The sequence below is a fragment of the Zosterops lateralis genome, assembly GCF_965231275.1.
Source record: "Zosterops lateralis genome assembly, chromosome: 3".
NCBI classification, from domain to species: domain Eukaryota; kingdom Metazoa; phylum Chordata; class Aves; order Passeriformes; family Zosteropidae; genus Zosterops; species Zosterops lateralis.
The window spans coordinates 76,930,114-76,948,791 of record NC_139764.1 but is presented as its reverse complement, the minus strand read 5'-3'; the positions used below and the strand labels follow the sequence as shown (position 1 = coordinate 76,948,791).

General features: G+C 42.0%; 1 protein-coding gene across 4 annotated transcripts in view; it reads right to left on the bottom strand.

Annotated features, from left to right (window-relative positions):
* Nucleotides 1-18,678, bottom strand: part of BACH2 (BTB domain and CNC homolog 2) — a 181,094-nt gene that overhangs the window by 73,690 nt on the left and 88,726 nt on the right. For 3 of the 4 annotated variants that reach the window (XM_083857731.1, XM_083857732.1, XM_083857733.1), the window contains exon 4: nt 5,360-5,510. The gene's annotated coding sequence lies outside the window, so the exon portion shown is untranslated. Of the gene's footprint in view, nt 1-5,359; nt 5,795-18,678 lie in introns of those variants that run through there. The other variant, XM_083857730.1, reaches the window with a different exon arrangement.

The following is an 18,678-nucleotide window of genomic DNA, read 5'->3' as shown; positions in this document are numbered from 1 at the left end:
CCAGTTTACTCTCCTGTGCCTGATTCTTTCCATTTACAGAAAGTAACACAAGCGTGAACCTAATTATCATCTGAAAAACCGCAGAAAACTAATTCAACTAACTGAGTAAAAAAGAATAAAGGAGAAAAGGTCCGTCTTAAGACCAGACCCAACACGAGGGTGATGCCATGTCTGGAGATGTTGAGAGTGAACAATCTTGTGCCATTAATCTTCTTGCTGTCGCGGAAAGTGCAGATTATTATAGTGAGAAAATGATCTAACACAACGCTTTTACGTCTCAACTCTTTGTACATCGTAACAGGAAACTTGTCCTACCAGCTAGCAATCAATATTAAATTAAATGATTGAAGACAAAGTGCTGGCTCCAGAAAAAATATACCTTTACCTGCCCTTGCTCATCAATTGCCTGCTAGACCCAAAAGCACACCACCTTCCTGCAGCTCCTGACAAGGCAAGGGCAGAGCTGGCTGCTCTGCACGCACGCTGCTGGAATCAGGTGTGTGCTTTTCTGCCAGGGATTTAGGTCGCAGGACCTGTGTGCTGAACGCCGCAGACGCACAGGTATCTAAGTATTATGAAAATAAATGGGTCATACACCAGTGAGCTAACAACCACACCACCCCCAAGCTGGGCACTGAATGACTGTGCAGGGCTCTGCCAGAGGGAGAGGAGAGGTTGAGCCAGCAGTGAAAACAAAACTGATGTGGTGAGATGGATTTTACTTTTCACTGGTTTGGGTAACAGAGAAAGTTGGTCTTGCTGTCACCATCTCTCAGGCTTTTCTGTCAAAAAAAGCAAAACCAATGTACAGGCTGGTACGATGTCCTGTAGAGACGGGCTGGCATCTCACCCCACAGGGAAAGGGGAAGTGCCGCTGGCCCCGGGTGGAGGGAGGGCTGTGACTCAGTCCCCTGGGCTGGCACACACACACACACACCCGCGCTGTCACCTGCCACAGCAAAAAATAAAAATCCTCACCGCAACAGGGTGGCCACACGGGAAACACCGAGTAAACAGATCAATGACGCCGTGTGCCCACGCAGCCCGTGGCACCGCTGGGGTGACGAACAAACAAACCTGTGGTCAATGGCAGCAAGGCGAGAGGTGTCAGAGCAATTTGGGTTCATATGGCACACTACACTGCAACAAAGTCTGCTGTCCTCTGCTACTGTTAACAGCTAAACATGAGCAGAGTGCTCCTCCTGGCCACACAGCCCGTGGTCATCACGTGTGCCTGGATGGGGATGCTTCCAACGCGGGGTCTTGGTCAGAAACCTCCAAGAAGGGACACTGGCTCACCACCTGCACACGTGGGCACCCACAGGCGCCCTGCCTGAAGCCACACCAGCACTTTTCAGGCCATATATTTGTCCAGATGCATATTTTATTTAAAAGATAGCATACATACATATAACTATGTCTTTTATAAATACATATGTTTCATTTTTATATATATGCACATATCTGCACATAAAAATAAATGATATTTAGTCAACAGATGTATTTGTACCAAAAGCTGTCCCCAGCCACCAGCCTGGCTGAGGTACAGAGGCACTGACAGTGCTGAGAAGCATTTGATCACATTGAAGGACTGACACAGAGCTGCTGGCAGTGGCCAATGGACAAGATGCCATGGGAAGCTGTCAAGGTCCCTGAGGCAGGAGACACTCCACACACTGGTGGCACGAGGTACAGAGTCTTGATATATCAGTACCATAAAATGGCTAAGAAAGTGCCTTTGCCCCTATGAAAACAGCACTCCTACAGGAAAATATACAAAAAAAATCCTGAAATGCAGACATGGCCACATCTCTCATCCAGTAACATAAACCTATCAATGTCCTCAGGTATGGTCATGGCACTTAGGAAGAGGGTTTGCTACTGATGGTTTAGGAGTGTTTGGTAAGTCAATGTCCACAGTGATACAATTTTGCCTTCAGAAATCTGCTTTTCTTCTGAATTCTGTCAAGTTACCTGACCTTTAAGTGCAGATTTTTTAAAAAGTTACATTTTCCCCAGGTTGTGGTGGTAGGCGGGTGACAGACATTTAACCACCAATATCTGCATATTTAAAATTTTACATTATTTACATCTGCCTAGAGATGGGCATAGGATAGATTTCAAGAAATCTTTCTAAAATTTTTTTAAATACTCTGAAGAACTCATACCTAGCAAATATGTACAGAACTTTCAGAGTCTTGGGTTGCCTTGTTTTTTAATCTTGTGTAAACCATTTATAGGCCCTTGCTGAATTCACAACATTGGATAAGCAGTACAGATCTGGTCTTTTTATGAGACGCAGAAGGACATTGATTAGGATGTTATTTTTGCTGCTTTTAAAGGAAAACACACAGGGCTAAAACAAAATGAGAAATGTGAGCAGAGTACAGACACTACTAGGAATAGTTACCTGCCAGCAGCCAGCAGCCCTCCCCCAGTAGCTGCTCCAAGACACAGCTCTGTACACAGTCATTCGTGACTGTTTGGGATAATGAATGGAGAGAGCCTCTCAGCAGAGAGCACAGCTTCCCCCTGACTGTTGTACTCCCATATTACAGTACACTCAGTCTAACCTATCCAGGATTAATTCCCTGGATTTAACCAGAACCTGGAGAAATGGGTTTTTCTTTACTAGCTTGGCATATGCACCATAACAGGGTTTTGCAATATGCTGCTCCCTCAGAACAAGCAAGGGACATTCTGCTTTGAACTCACACATCAGTAAGAACTATTTTTATGGAGATTTTATCCATCAGCACCTTAGTAGTATTATAGGAAGAAAATAATAAATGGAAGGGGGGAAAGGCATACTTGTTTATCACATTGCACCCTGGGAAAAGCAACAAGAACACAGCTGTTACAGCTGGGTCAACCTTGTGCAACTGTTCTTTCCAACAGGGTTAATGTTAAGAAGTGAAAGTCCGCTTCTTTCCATGGAAATTGCTGTAATGAGGTAATTGTTACAAGCAGTCTGTCATCAAAAACAGCCAGACAATAGGAAACACTGAGAAATCAAATAAGCAACGAGCAGCTTGTCCTCATGTCTACCTGTGCTAGTGTGGATCTGCACACACGATCTGGGGTGCAGCCCCAGCCAACAGCCTGTGAGGTGATGCATGAGTTTTCTAGGAGCTAGAGTACACTCCATGTTTTGAAAATGATGCATAACTCGAGCATAACCACAGTTAAAAGAGAAAGAAGAAAGGAAAAAAAAAGAAAAGGCACATATGTGATGATGGCTCATGTATCATCACACTGGTTTTCAAATTCATTCGGTTCTCAGACCTGATTTTGTTCCTTGAAGAGGAGACATCTGATTATTTGTAGCACAACAAAAAGCAAGACAAAACTTCCTATACATTTCTTGGAATGAGAGAGGGTTTTTCTTTCCCATTTCTGTCTGCTTTTTCAAGTCCCCCAACAAGGATGACATTTTTGAAGTTAGTTCCTCTTGAAGTGTTTTTAATAGTGAATTTGCAAGATGCCTAATGATAAGCTTTTCAAACATCATGAGAAAAGCCTGCAAAAAATTGTGAATAAGGCTTCCAAACCTTATGGGAATAGTGCTAAGTAGGACTAATGAAAAACAAGCTTTTTTTGCCTGCCTAGCTGTTACAACTCCTATTTTCAAGTCTTCTTCCCTTAAGACAAGCACTAAAAACAAATTTCAAGCCAGATCCAAAATTTTCCTGCAGTCAGACAATTCCTGCTAAGGGGGATTTAATTAATAACTGCACTAGAGGATGCCAGACCCTCAAGGAAATGGCAACACTCTCCCTCTTCTTTGGAAAACAAAATCAAACTCCCACCTTGTAAGGCCTCTTAGACAGTGAATTCTGTTGCTACCCAGACTTTCTCCACTGCCTGCGACTTCATCATTGTTTTTGCTGATACTCATCACACCAGAAAAAAAAATTTCCTCTCTTTACAAACTGAATTTCCATACACGATAAAGAACACTATCCTCCTTTTGCAGTAGACTTTTCTTGTTTTAAGTAAATCTTTTAGTGTCACATAAGCAAATAAAGTACTTCAAATAAAGGTATATTTCTAATAGAAATGCTTTGGTTCCGAAACACTTATATTTTTCAGTTCCTAAGATTAAAAATGGTATTAGTAAGCATTCAATAAAAAACTGACTAGTAAGTAGTGGTCTGCTTCACTGACCTGTTCTGACTAAACTGCATCATATGTATTTGTTACTGCAGTGAACAAACAAGGGCAGTAACATGCACAGTGCCACACTGTGAACCACGATTTTGTATTACCTCCTTTTGCCAAGCTGCTCTATACCACCATCCCAAAGGTGAAAAAACTCTTAAACACAAAGCGTTTTGGTTTTGTTTTAAAAATTAATGAAATTAAGTTGTGCTCAAGCTCTATTGTCAGCTCTGGGGTGTGCCACCCTCCATGGAGCAGACCATCACATCCATGCCATCCTTACAGTGGTCCAGAAGCTTCTTCTACCTCAGAAACCAGAAATAGGGTTAGAACTGCTGATAAACTGCAAAGGGTCAAACCACTGACTCTGTGCCAGGCTGTGCTATGGAATGTTTCAGAGGAAGACTCAGTCATCATGGGATCAGGGATGAAATACATGCACAGGACCATAAGATGCTCCCCATCTTGGGTGAAATATCAAAGCACAACAAACACTGGGGACTACTACCCCGTCTGAGAAGTTAGGAAGGGGTCTGCACTCCCCTCAATCTGTCTCTAGTAGATCTATGCACAACTTTCTTTACCCTTCAGCAGTCAGGTGGAACACTTAATTCCACCTGGAAGGAGCTGGAGGTAGCAATGAAGGTAGTTTTGATGCTTATAGAGCCTTTTGGGGCAGCAGGCTGAAGGATGAAGCAGCACCAGGGCTCCTCCAAGGGAAATACTCTGGGAACCCAAAAGGATATGGATTTTATTATGAGAGAAACAGAAGGGTGCCTGCAGACCTGTTGGGCAGATGATGGCCTCCAAACACACAGAGAGCACGTGCAGCTTTGGCAGGGCACACCAAGGTAGGTGTGCACACACGCAGCCCGTTGCAGAGAAAAACAAAGCGTAGTTAGAGCAATGGGGCGAACAGAGCTATTTTAGGTACTTCTCACTACGGTTTACCATAGCAGCAGAACACTTAAAAAAGCCATCAAAATGACTATCACTATTTAGGTTAAAAAAGCAAGTAACTACTTCAATAACAAGTTATTTACCACCTAATGTTTGCAGTTGAATTACAGCTTTTACAGTGTTTTTCTAAAGTGTGATATTTACTGCCTCTACCTTGCCTCCTCAAGATCTTTTTTTTTTTTTTCCTTTTTTCTTTTGTTTTTTCTTTAAATAGAAAGGAACTGGAGTCATGACTTACATGTAACTTTTCTAGGTTCTGTGCTGGCTAAAATGTTCTCACGATGCAGGGAACAGGATCAATGGAGAAATTAAGAGGCTGCAGCAATCCATTAAGAAGTGACCCTCCAAAGTTCTGTAGGGCAGTGTTCTGGCAACTCAGTTGGAGCAACCTAAAATAAAATAAAATAAAATAAAGGTAAGAATTAAAAAAAAAAATCAAGCACTGAATCTTCATAAACACCTCTTTGTTTTTTCCTTTTGATTCTAAGAAACACATTAGGGCATCTTTTCTTAAAAAAACAAAAGGTCTTCATGCCAAACATGGCAATTACTTTATGTCCATTTCACACTTCCTCAAAGCTTTAAGCTGTAGATACTTTCCTACAAAGACCATGTTTTCCTTTCATTCATATAGTATAAGGCTCCTGAAAATTACTGAACAGATAAACTAACATTTCTGTGATTATTCTACCAGATCACACCACAGCTATGTGCATTGTTATGCATACGTACTAAAAAATTCTTTACTGTGATGGTGGAGAGGCACTGGAGCACAGAGAAGCTGTGGATGCTCCATCCCTGGAAGTGTTCTAGGCCAAGGTTGGATGGAGCTTTGAGCGACCTGGTCTAGTGATAGCTGTCCCTGCCCATGGCAGATGGATTGGAACCAGATTAGCTTTAAAGCTCAACCTAAATCACCCTGTGGTTCTATGAAACTGCACATCACACCAGAAAGGAGTTGTAACAAACCCATCAAATTTATCTAGTAGGCTTTAAATAATAATTACTAGTGGCTTTTGTCAAAGCTTTGCATTGATTTTATCAAGGAATTTAAGTCAGGAACACAAAATTTGTTCCGTTGTTTCTCCTTTATTCTGGGGAGCTTCAGAGAAGAAACACCATCAGTGTAATTTGGTATCCCTGAGTTGATGTGATGTGTGTCATAATCCTGCAGCCACTGTAAAGGAAAGCTATCTGTCATGCCAGTCCATGTCAAAAGAAAACTGAAGAGAGAATGAAATGTTCATCTGCCCACAGAAAATGCACTGTGCTGTCACCTCTGTGCAAGGGGCTCAGGGATCAGTCACTGGAGGGGAGGTATTCTGGGATGGGGAAGGCTGGCGAGAGCAGGGCTGGGGCCAGGGGGCTGGAGGGGAGGCTGAAACTCCCAGCAGCCAAGTCCCAACATCACCACACAGCCCAGGACCCACAGTGCGCACAATCCCAATCCCAGACTCTGGAACAGGCTTCCTCCATCTACCAAGGAAGTGGTCACACTCTGAAGTGGTTGGGGAGGAAATACTTGTGGAAGGAGAAGTAATTAGCTTTAAGCTACAGGGGTTCTCAAGTTGAGGTTTTCAAGTTGCCAGTGCCCAACACTTTACTGTTTTCCTGGGAAAAACATTGGAATGCTTAACTACTATTTACTTGAAGTCGGCAACTGGGAGTGGAAAGGAAGATGGTTTTCTTTTGAACAGAAGGGGACAGCAGCAGTACAAGCAGTGGCATGTATCTGTATTCACAGGATCACTGTAAAGGTTGTGTCTGCAGAATCACCACAAACTAAAGCTAGATAAAGGGGGAGGTGAGGAAGAGGAAAATAAACCCCTGAAGTTTAGATTTTCTAAAAAAACTACTCTTAAAAAAAAAAAAAACTTGCAAAATTAACTCTTCAGTAAAAAATTCTGGTTTCTCAAGAGATGTCTGCTACTTCTATTTATGACTAATGCCTGTTTATGACACCATAAAAAAGTGGGGAAAAAAGAAAAAAAACCAAAATGCAGTGCAAATGAGAGAGAATTGGTGGTTATTTTTCTAAGTATGCTGTTCCTGGTAAAAAAAGTTCAGTATTTTCTGAGCAGTGATCCTACTGCATTTTACTCTGAGTCTTGTGGAGAATTGGTTCACTTATGAAAAGCAGGTTATTTCCTCAGGATGGCACCCTCCTAGATGGTTGACCAACAGATGCTCAAGCTCTTGCTACCTTTAAGGATTACCTAATTAGGTACTTGAAAAGAATCATGAGGCTGTGCTCAGAAAACAATGCTTGTGTCTCTTTAGTTTATACAGTTTTCTCCAATGGGGCATAACATTCACTGACAGACTGTAAGAGTACCAAATATTTATGGTCACAAATATACATTATCTAAATTGCCTATAAACCTAAAAATATAAACTCTAAATATGTTCAGTCATAAATCTCTGGTAGAACAAAAATAACTGTTGCTTACTCAATGGCCAAAGAACTTTAGTCAGGGAAGTCTCTGTGTTTTCAATGATGAGTTAGTTTCCTGAGCAAAAACTGCACATGCCACAGCGTATTAGAAGAAAAAGAAAATAAACAGAAGTTGGGAATAGGGAAACAAGGAAAAAAAAAAGGGGTAGGGAGGGTGGGAAAGAAGACTTTCAGCACCATTGAAGCTTTTCTGAGAAGGTCTGATTGATGTCCACTGCTGTAGAAAGCATGAGGCTGCATCCCAAACATTTCATTCCCTTCTGCAAATGTCTCACTCCATAACACTCCCCATGTTCCCCAGATATTCTTGCCCTATGCAGGATGATCCAGCCAGCATCAGGTTTTACACATGATCTAAAAGACTAAAGCAGGAATCTCTCTGCCCAGGGGTCAGCTTAGGGTAGAATGAAACTTAACCCCTGCCTACGCTCTGCACAAGGGCTTCTTCTCGCTTTCCATTCGACAAAAGACTTTTCCTGAAACAGGCAAATTATTAAAGACAAAGCTGTTACTACAGTTGCAAACTTATAGGAATACATAAAAACTGAGTTTGTATGAAGAGACAACAGTGCACCTACAGAAGAGGAATTTCAGCAGTCTCACAGGCTGATTTACAGCACTGGGAAGAGCTGGATCTTAGGCAGGGTACAATGTACTCTCTGCTCCAAGGCTTGCTCACATCAAGGTCTCAGCTCTCAGCACAAACCTGCACATGTGGGCCATCAGTTAGCAGGGTCATGAGAGGCCACAAAATCACTGTCCTACACCAGCTTGAAGACCTAGCTCCTGCAGTCTTGGAGGTTGCAAGACAACCTTACACTTATTCTAAAAAGAAGCATCTGCCTTAACAGCTTGAAAAGAAATCTAGAAAAAATAACAGTACTTCCAATTGGACTTTGTAAATCTGTTTGATTTTTTTTAAACTTACATTATTTAACAACCTCTTGTACATTTTTGAACCAGGTTACCTTTTTTCTCCCCCTTTCTGATGGCTTCCAGTACTGCCTGGCAGCTGAAATTAGCACCGAGGAATGCAAATGTAAAGGAAGACACACCAGACACTCTAACTGGCAGAAGAATGCATGAAGTTGAAAAACCATTTGCTTCAATAAAACACCTTCCAGTCTGGTTTTCTGTTATACAGAGAGAGTGTTCAAAGGAGAGGTTTTGTTTTCAATAGGGCTTTAATGCTTATAAGGAGGAAAACTGGGAAGTTCTTCCATTTGCGGCAAACAAACCAAAAAAGGTGAATTGAGAAGGGTGTGATGAATGTACCTGGGTACGACTCCACTTAGCATGAAAGATGCTTCAGACATAGAAAATTGTGTACACAGAAAATTGTGTAGTTGTACTCAAGAAAACTGGAGATTCTGGGTGGGCCATGAGGGAAGTGAGCAACAAATACACAAATGCAACAAATCACGGTGGGTTGCTTATCCTGATGTTCAGCATAGGTGGGTAAAATGATGGCCAAGTAAAATGACCCACATGAGGAGACAAGTTGGTGAGTTTCTGTCAGATGTAGAAAGGAGAAAAAAATATTTAAGGAAGGCTCAGCACCTGCAAGCCAGGAACAGTGAGCACAGGTGTGCAAACAGAGCTGGTGTTCTCTGAAGCAGTGCCTCACTTGGCGGAGTGCAATGATGCTACGTACACAAATATGTGCAGAAATTGATCCCAGTGAAGTCAAGGATCCCACTTTGTTACATGCAATACCATCACAGATCAGCAAACGTATTTTCCTTACGTTTTGTGTGTAATTTCTTTCTGGTTGAAATAGCTTCATTGGAACATTTGTAGCTTGAAGGGTCGCCTGAGGCTGAGAAGGCATTTGCAGTGCTCCTGACATCTAATGCACGATCTCTCCCTGAAATCTGTAAATTAAACCCAAGATGATATTGATACCTGTGTCACAAAAGAGTGACAAAAGGGTCTGCTTCACCCTCAGTGCACCTAATTTCCTCATAATAACCTGCATAGCTCTTCCAAGGGGAAAAACCACGCTCATCTATCACTCCTGCTTGTTCCCATGTGTGCTGTTTAACTAGAGGCAGCCAAAACATGAGTCAGAAGGGCACAGCAGCTTCTTCCCCAGTGCCGAGAGGTGGGATGCAGAAAACCAACACAACCAAGGAAGTGTGGACCACAAACAGGGAGGTACCCACCCATCCCAAGGCTGCGAGGACCCGTTCTGCAGTCCCTATCTGGATGAGCTGTGTCAACAGTCAGAGGAGATGAGATTGAGCTATTCCCTCAGATAACGGCAAAACGATGTGAAGGACCACCCTAGCTAGAAACTATGACTAAGGTCACCAACAGAACTTTTGAGACAACCATTAACCATTGCTGGCTGACCGGCTGCAGGGGAAGGCAGCTGCTGCTGTCCCAGAGTGCTCTGGAGTCTGCAAGTGGGATTTTCACCAGCTACACTTAACAAAACCAACCAGGCTTTAACAGAAAACCTTTAGAGGAGCTGGGGAATGTGTATAGGGAAAATTTTCCACCTTTCCTTGTCCTCTGGTTGCAGTTAGGTCTGAGACATATCAACCAGGAAGGGCTGGGAGAAGGCATAAGGCTGTAGTTCAAGAGTATTGCCACAGGAACTTGTAAATCTTTTTATGTAAAACCTGAATGATTTTCTCATTGGAATATACTTGACTTAAAGCCACCATCGAAAATATTTTATCTTGAGGTTATGACTCATGAAAGAATGGCTAGGTGTGAAAGGAAAGTTAATACTTTCTGTGAGAAAACCCCCCTCCCCAGCAACCTTATCAGATGACACAAGTTGAATATTTATGTCCTATGCAGTAAAACCAATAGACAGCAAAAGCCACAGTCTTATACTTTATGTCAGATCTGATGAAAAATTAGATACCTATCTTATTTCCCCTTAAGGGCTGGAAATTATGGCTAACACACATGCAAACTGGAGAAAATGAGCTGGTTCAGTGATGAAGACGAAACTGCTGTCCCTTAGTCTGGCATGTTGGAAAATGATACCGGACTAGCCAGCACTGGTTCTCTCGGATAAGAATGCTTCTCAGGTCATCCTAAAATGACACAGCTCACTGGGTTAATGCTCCTGGACTCCTGACCCAACACATGTGACCTACAAAAAACACACTCCTGCCATGCCAAAAAGATGTTCCCGTGCTGAATGATTATCATGTTCAGACTTTTACTGCTGCTTTCTTCTAAAAATTACAAATTAAGAAAACAGTTAACATACAGAACAAAAGAATAGGCCACAGTCAACCACAAAAACTTCCCATAAGGTTCAGCATGTGGGAAACAGATAAGTAAATGCTGCGAAAGTTGAACAATATTTAAGTATTAACACAAATGTTTGTTTTGGGAAGGTTTATCTGGCATCTCTACCGGTTTTCTTCCAAGCTCTAATACAAAAATAACTACATCTAACTGCAACTGGGAAGGGATGGCAGCAGCTCAACATTGCTCCCTTTTTTCCCTCTGTACTCAGAAAAAAACCCCAACTGTCTTACAGTGTCACACAAACTAATTTTAAGGTGATTTAGGATGAAGTCAGCCATACAGTAGCAAGTTCAGAAAGTTCGGTCAATGGTCTCATTTTCATCATCCTGTGAAATGAGGACATACATGTGCAACATAAGGGCAAGAGAAACAGTTTTTCCTCCAGCTGTACAGCTGGTCCCCCACATTACATCATGAAGGGAGGAAATGATCCTTTAGCTCACATAAACCCTGGATGCAACAGTTGCTCACCAAACTATGAAGAGGGAGCCCACATTGATGGATGTACACATGGTGCCTGTGCAAACTGTGGTAGGGCTGAAAGTGGGCAAATACTGCATCTCCCATGCATGAAGGAGCTGCCTCTTAGCTTCTCTGTCTCCACCCTCACTCCAAGGACCTGAAATTGTTTAGTGGGTAATCTTCAGTTGTTGTTAAAAATATACAAACGAAAAGGCAGAATGCTGATGGGGAAGAGGTTCAAAAATATGTTCCCTCTTGGGTGAACTCAGGTCTTTTTAACAAGAAAAGCCAGAGAGGCCACGCACAGTAATGCTGAGAAAAAGGAAATGGTACTTCATTTTAGCCAGAGTCATAAATCTTACCAGCGAGCCTCTAACGGCAAAACGGCGAGCAGGGGAATTTTTATACAGAGATAATTAGTTGTGAGCTGATATCGGGTTTACTGTGCTGTGCACTCTGCGTGTGCAACACATTCTCAACCTGCAAAACCCTGCACGAGGCTCTGGCTGCCTTGCTGCCACTGGCTTTGCCAGAAGGCATGCAGCTGGAACTCCCTGAAACCCTTAGGAAAAAAACAGTGAAGAAGGAAATGGGTATTTCTGCTCCACAGAAATCTTGTCTGTAGCCCAGAATGATTCTTCCAATGGGGAAAATGCACCATGTTTATAAAACCACACCCCTCTGCTACAAGGGAGATGGACCAACACCTTGTGCCACCATTAGCACCCTCATCTTCCGGGATACAGACACCACTCACAGATCCTGCAGTGCAGGCAGATGGGTCAGGGAAAAGGTTTATCCACTGAAGTGAGAAACAAAATGTGTTTGAGGGAAATTTATCAGCCAGAAAAAAACAACTGTGAAGAAGCCTCACAAGGACCAAAGTCAATGGGAGATTCCCTCCACCTGTGGAACAAGACAGCCCATCCGCCAGTGCTCGTTCCTCGACATCTTGCTCTGTTTCAGAGAACAGCCAGGGACTTGCACTAGTGATTGACACAAGCAGAGACTCCACCACAGCTAATAGTCAGACCGCACTTCCAGTCAGAGAGGACACTTTTCGGTTTCTAGATGAGAGGGAGTCCAGGAGTCAAGCCAGCAGCACGCCGGGTGCGCTAGGTGCCAGTGAGCATCCTAGTGCTTGTGAAGCTACTTCAGAAGGGACCAATTTGGTCTAGATGAGAAGGTCTGAAAGCCTTCGTCCCCAAAAGATGCCCAAATTAGAAAATGGCCCAGAAAGGACAGCAGCTTGCAAAGGGACAGCTCCATGAGAAAAGAGAGCCCATCCCAGCTGCACAAGGAGTTTTGAGGCTAATGGTCCCTGCATGCTGCCTTGGTGCTGCCTACCTTCTTTCTGTCCATCCTCTAGTTTCTTTTTCATCCTCAACCTAGTGCAACAGGACAGATACACCCATTGCTCAATCACACTCCTCTGCTGGCCCAAAACAGCTGGAGGCAGGTGGGGCTAGGGGCAAACCAGCTTTGTCTGCAAGGCCTTAAAGCAGCAGGTCTTTTGTCAAAGGCTCAGTTCGCCTGCTACTGTATGTTAAACTGAAAGACCAATCTGTATTTACTGCACTAAACTACAATTATGTTTTTGGGTTTTTTTAATCATTCAGCCTAATGGTACACAGCTGTCACAAGAATCTTTGAACACATCACTGGCTCTCTTTGATCTGATTAACCAGATAAGGAACCACAGCCAAAAGATATGAAAGGATGAGTCCAAATTTCAAACTCTTAGCTGAGCAAAGAATTTTGTTCAAAGGAATGTGCAAAATGAGGAGGAAGGAAGTTCACAATGCAAATAAAGGTTTTATTTACTAGTGATATAAGCAGGTGAAATACTCTCTGTTGCACAGTTAAAGAATCAACGGACCCTGGCCCCACAGTGGTACTGACAGGTGTTACATCTGCCACACTGATCTGTGTAGATGCCAATATTTGTATCAACTTTTTTCCAGACTGGAAATGAGGGGCTTTCTTCCACAGGGATGCTTTTTAGACTGAAGAGGCCTCCCTGTGATCTTGAAGAGCTACAAGGGCACGGCCCCTTCACCCAACTGCTTCCATTCTGCATGTTTCTTCAGACAGCATAGTATTTATTTTTTTCTAATTCAAGACAGCTTTGTTTATTTGCTTTTATTTCTAGCATAATGTTTACTATTCTAATCAGAGCATTCTGTAATCTCATCTAAATGTTTTATTATTAATTGCTGAACCCCACACCCCGCCCTTAATAACTATCCTCGGGAGAGGTAAACATTTCAACATGACTTACTCTAGTTAAAGCCATGAATATGCATTATTTATTTATTTAGGTAAACAGTAATTATGAAAAATCACCAAACCGCCTTCTCTTTGAAACGAGCTCTACTTTACCAGCCTTGCCGTGGGAATTGCAAGTCCCTTAAACACATCTATTACTTTGTCCTCCTCCACCATGATTTACATTGATGGGCCTCAGACCACACTACAGCCGCCAGAAAAGCAGCCAGTCCTCATGCTCTCTGAGGCTGAGTGACAAGTCCAATGCATCCAGCAAGGATAAGCAAGAGGCACTAAGATTTCAGCAGAGAAGAAAGGCGTGGGATGACATAAAGAATGTTGCTATCTATCACTCAATATACTGATTCTTAAGCTTTTTTGCAAGACAACCACTACTAACATGAAAACACTCATGACTCCCTTCTGCCCTCTCCCTACAGACGGAGGGCTATGTCGTGACAAACAGAGGGGCTTGTAACTACTGAAGCCTCTCCATGCTAAGATGGGGAGTAGCCAGCCCCAAACCAAGGAGTTTTTTGTGCCAAAACAGTCAGATAGCCCCGTGGGCTGTATGTACACATACATACACACATACATATACATGTATATACAACTTTTGCATTGGGTAATAAGCAGCTGAGTGAATCCACTCAATTTCCCTGGTTTTCTTCCTCAGTGTTAAATTAACTCAGATATTACAGCATCCCATCCTGACTTATATTTCCACCAACTTCCACCACAAGCTGTGACAGAAGATGGCAGCACCAGAGGCAATGAAGCCACTAACAGGACACTCAATTTTTTTAACCATGAAAGTCAGACACACCAAGATAGTTCTGACATGGCTGGTTATCCAGCCTAAGGATCGCACTACAAGAGAGGAATCAAAATGTATACCAAGACAAAGGGATTTTCACAGATCTAAAATTGTTTAGGTAAATAGATAAAACTGTGGTTGGGGCTTTGTTTCAGTTTTCAAAGCTAATTTCCGGCCACTGTTCAGAGAAATGCTTTGCATTTCCATTTCTGACTCACCCGCTTTAACAAGTGCGCTCGATGGAATTACTAAGCATGGGATCTCATCAAAACATTTCACTTTCTGAACCAAAGTGCTTTTCAATTTTCATGATGTGAACTTATCTATAAAATTTACCATGGTAACAACACTGGCGATGTGCAGGTACAAGTGCACAATGCGATGTGTCAGAGGACCCTTCTCCCACTGGGCATCCCACCAAGGTACAGGAATGCCTTCCAAATTTTGCCCAACCACTCGGAGCACGCTGACACCAGTTTCTCACATCCCCATCACAAAGTGATGCACACTCCCAGAGACACATTTAAACATCAGGTATGAATGAAAAGCATTCCTGAAAAGAATCTGTTATGAAACCGAAAATCGGAGATCGCCGCAGCGCTGTGCCTAAGTTGAGTCATCAGTTCCCTTTACAGCCTAATAATTGACACTGCCTTGATCAGAATGACTGATCCAAATGTTGCTTTGTGTTTGTGTGTTTCTGATGATTTTTATTTTTTTTTATTAAGAAAAAAAAAAAAAGATTTCTTATGTAAACAAGCCGTCTGTCATCTTGCAGGAGTGTTTGTATTCTTCAGATCATGGGAAACATCTGTCAAAACCAGATTTTGCTCTCCTCAATCAACTCGATACAGTCTTAATCAGACTGTACTATAAAGAAATTAAAAACTGGTCTTGTTACAGAAAAAATGAGCTGCCAACTGTCAGTGGAAGTGCTGATTTTATTTCACTTTCTTGGGATTAAATGATGCAAAGATTATTAAAAGAGTTCCCTCCTTTCCCTGCGGGATCTCTCCCCCAAAGGAAATCCTGGGAATTTACATGCTGCTTTTCTCCTCTTTGTGCATGTTTCCAAAATTAACTACCTTCCAGGAAGAGAGAGATAGGGGAAGAATCAAGGTATAGTGAAACTTCAGAGCATGCTGATTTCCCACCTTTTGACATGGGTACTCGGATAATGGAGTGATTCCCCTTTTGATGATTTCAACAAATAAACACTCCCACGCGTCTGCATCCCACAGGTCACACCTCCCCAAAATGATTCATTAGGTATTTTCACATCTTCTACACAGGGAAAGATCAAGTGAGGTTGCAACTGCCTCTAGCGGTGTTTTCTGAAGAAAAGGTGACACAAAACAGGGTGTTGCTACTACCAGGATAGGGGTGATGTTAGACTGCCATACTGTGAATCTTCTGCCAGGGAATCTGCCCTGGAATGGCAAAATCATTACAATAAAAGAAAAAAGAAGCCAATTAGAGAAATAATGTGAGACTATAACAGAAAGAGCAGGCTACTCCATTAGCAAGTAAATGAAGAGGAGATGACTGTGGCAGGAGGACCAGGATCAATGGGTATCAGCCAGGTGTCTGAGCTGGGGCTCTATGCGGAGTCCTGTTAAATGGACCAATAATTTATAGATTAAGGGGACAGTACTGGAAACATTCAATAGTGTATACGTGGTCTTAATTAGAAGTACGCCCCTGGAGGGGTGAGAAATTAATGGCCATGTCTATATTAGCTTTTACCCTTAGACCTAAACTACTCCACTGGAACCATGTTGGTGATATGATGCCCGATTTTGGTATTTTATTTGGCGGTAACTCCAATCTGGTGCAGCCGACTGAGCACTCATCAGCAGCTGGAGTACATCACCAGCACTGCTGGAGGCACAACTCTCAGCGTGTATCAGAAACTCATGCATTACACATCATGCCACTAATTCGTACATAGAAGGCATGAGATAGGAAGAGAACCTTGGTATGCTTTGGAGAAGATAGAGGAGGACCTATCTAAACACTGGGTACTGAGAGTAATACAACAGCAGATTTTAAAACAAGATGACAGACAAAATCCAAAGCTGTGGAGAAGAAGAAAAGATAAAACAAATGGCATAAAAAGGGAAAAGGAAACAATCTACTGGCTGAAGATGATATTAGATTTTATTTCCCTAACTGTGGTAGGTAGTAAGACATGAAATTAATATCAGATGTAACAGCAAAAATTGTACTCTTTTGAATGGAGTGGAATTGGATTTAAATGAAAATCTTGCTTTAAAAAAATTGTCAAGCAAGCAATTTCTTTGAAGTAAGAAATTACTGCATAGCTACACTTATGAAACAAACCTGTGACAATACTAAACAAGACAAAATCTCAACTGTGTTTGGGAAATAATGTCCAGAAGTCTATAGATTTAGTTCTGCACAGCACAGAATCCAATGAGTATCATCAACCTAGCAACATCTTGGGGAATCTTGTATTTTTCTGAACAATACCTCTATTGACTTCAGCTATTTTAGAGAGAAATAGACTGCCACACTCCCCAAATGTAGGTGAAACACTATTTTGGCCAGATTTGATAAGAGACTGGACTTAGCACTGGTTTCATCTGCTTGACCTAAGATAGCAGGTTTTCGACTGTGACTTTCATAAACTCTTCTAAGTTTCATTTTACTATTCTAAGGTCCAAGGGTGGCAATATGAAGACAGAGGAAGCAGAAAAAAACTGGATAGGAATGAAAAGCACTTTGGACTGTCAAGCCAACAAGCGTAAGAATTGTATTTGGCTCTGTGAGAGCATTACCAATACTAACAAACCATTTGCCGTCTGCTGCTGCATACCAGCAGGTCCTGTATAAGCTTACATTAATACTTTGATGCATGCAAAGTGGACAAATTTTGAAGTGCCCCCTGTATTTGCTTTTAAGTTAATTTTGCACCAACATTTGAATGTCCCGATTAAAAAAATAAAGGCATCGGAAACAAAGTGAAACAGGGTTTATCACCTCATAAAGTTAACCAAAACAGCAAAGACTTTATTTCAAATGTCTATCTAGATCTCCCTGACAGCTCAACTCAAACTGAAAACTTAGGCATGACATGAACTTCTTCTTCGGTTTCATGTCACCTGAAAACAGAAGTTTAATATCAGTATTTTCACCAACCCAGTTAACAATCACCCCAAGCAGTAGTAAGAACCAGCAATCATTAGGCCACAAGCAAAGCCAACTCCATAACCAGAAAAAAAAATAAAAATTCTTTTCAATCTCTCTTCTCTGCTCTTAAAATGTAACTGCAGCAGCTTCAGGGACATTCTGCATGATCCATTCTCACTGATTGTTCCCATAAGAAATATGTTCTCTGCACTCAGTAATTACAGCTTAACTTTGTCAGGTGAAAAGAGCCTCTTTCTACAGTTCTCATGGCTTTTGGAGATGGAGGTGTTTTTTGTTTTGTTTTTAACTTGTACAACGAAACCTACCTGTTCTGCTGTTGTTTGTTTTATTACTCCCCATAGTCCTGGCATTTGTTTAAAATGATGTAAAAAGTAGGCAGTTGCACAGAGAATGATTAGTACAGCATGTGCCGTAGCAAGCAGTATTATATATATTTTATTGCTCATGAAGTCAGAGTACTGGAGCCAGCCAAATCTATTACTTTGGTCTTAAAGTACATTTGTCCTTTCCTGCTTGCAACAGGATAATTAATAACCAGGAGAAACAATGGAGAAAATAAGCATGGTGTTAAGCAAGCACTCCTAATTACACAACCTTATGTTTGGAGCAAGGATTGATGTTTGGGATGTCTCTCTACAAGAGAATAACAAAGTTTGCACCTCATGTGTATCACAAGGACACTTGCCACACCGTCTGCTCCACTATCATCCCAAATTACTCACTACCTGTGCCAGTGTCCTCATCCCACTAAAAAGTCTGTACTTTTCCCTGAAGCTCTGCAAGTGAAAACTTAAATCTAATGCTTCCCCATTTGTTCTGAGTGGCTGATGAAAAGCTCATTAGTGAATACCTGGGCAAAAAGGCTCTCTACAATTGCAGCACAATCATAAAGCCAAAGCACAATGGCCAGTGAATGTTTCCATGTAGCAGTTGGCTTTACACAGCTTCCTATTTGGTAAATAGTGAGAGGAAATACTGAATAAATATTTGTTTTCCCTTATTTATTTCTACACTGGGTGAGGCAAGACAAAAGGATGTTTAGGCACTGAACTGATTTCAGGCCTTGTCCTCTGTGAATGACTTGGCCTGCAATGTTATAGGGCTT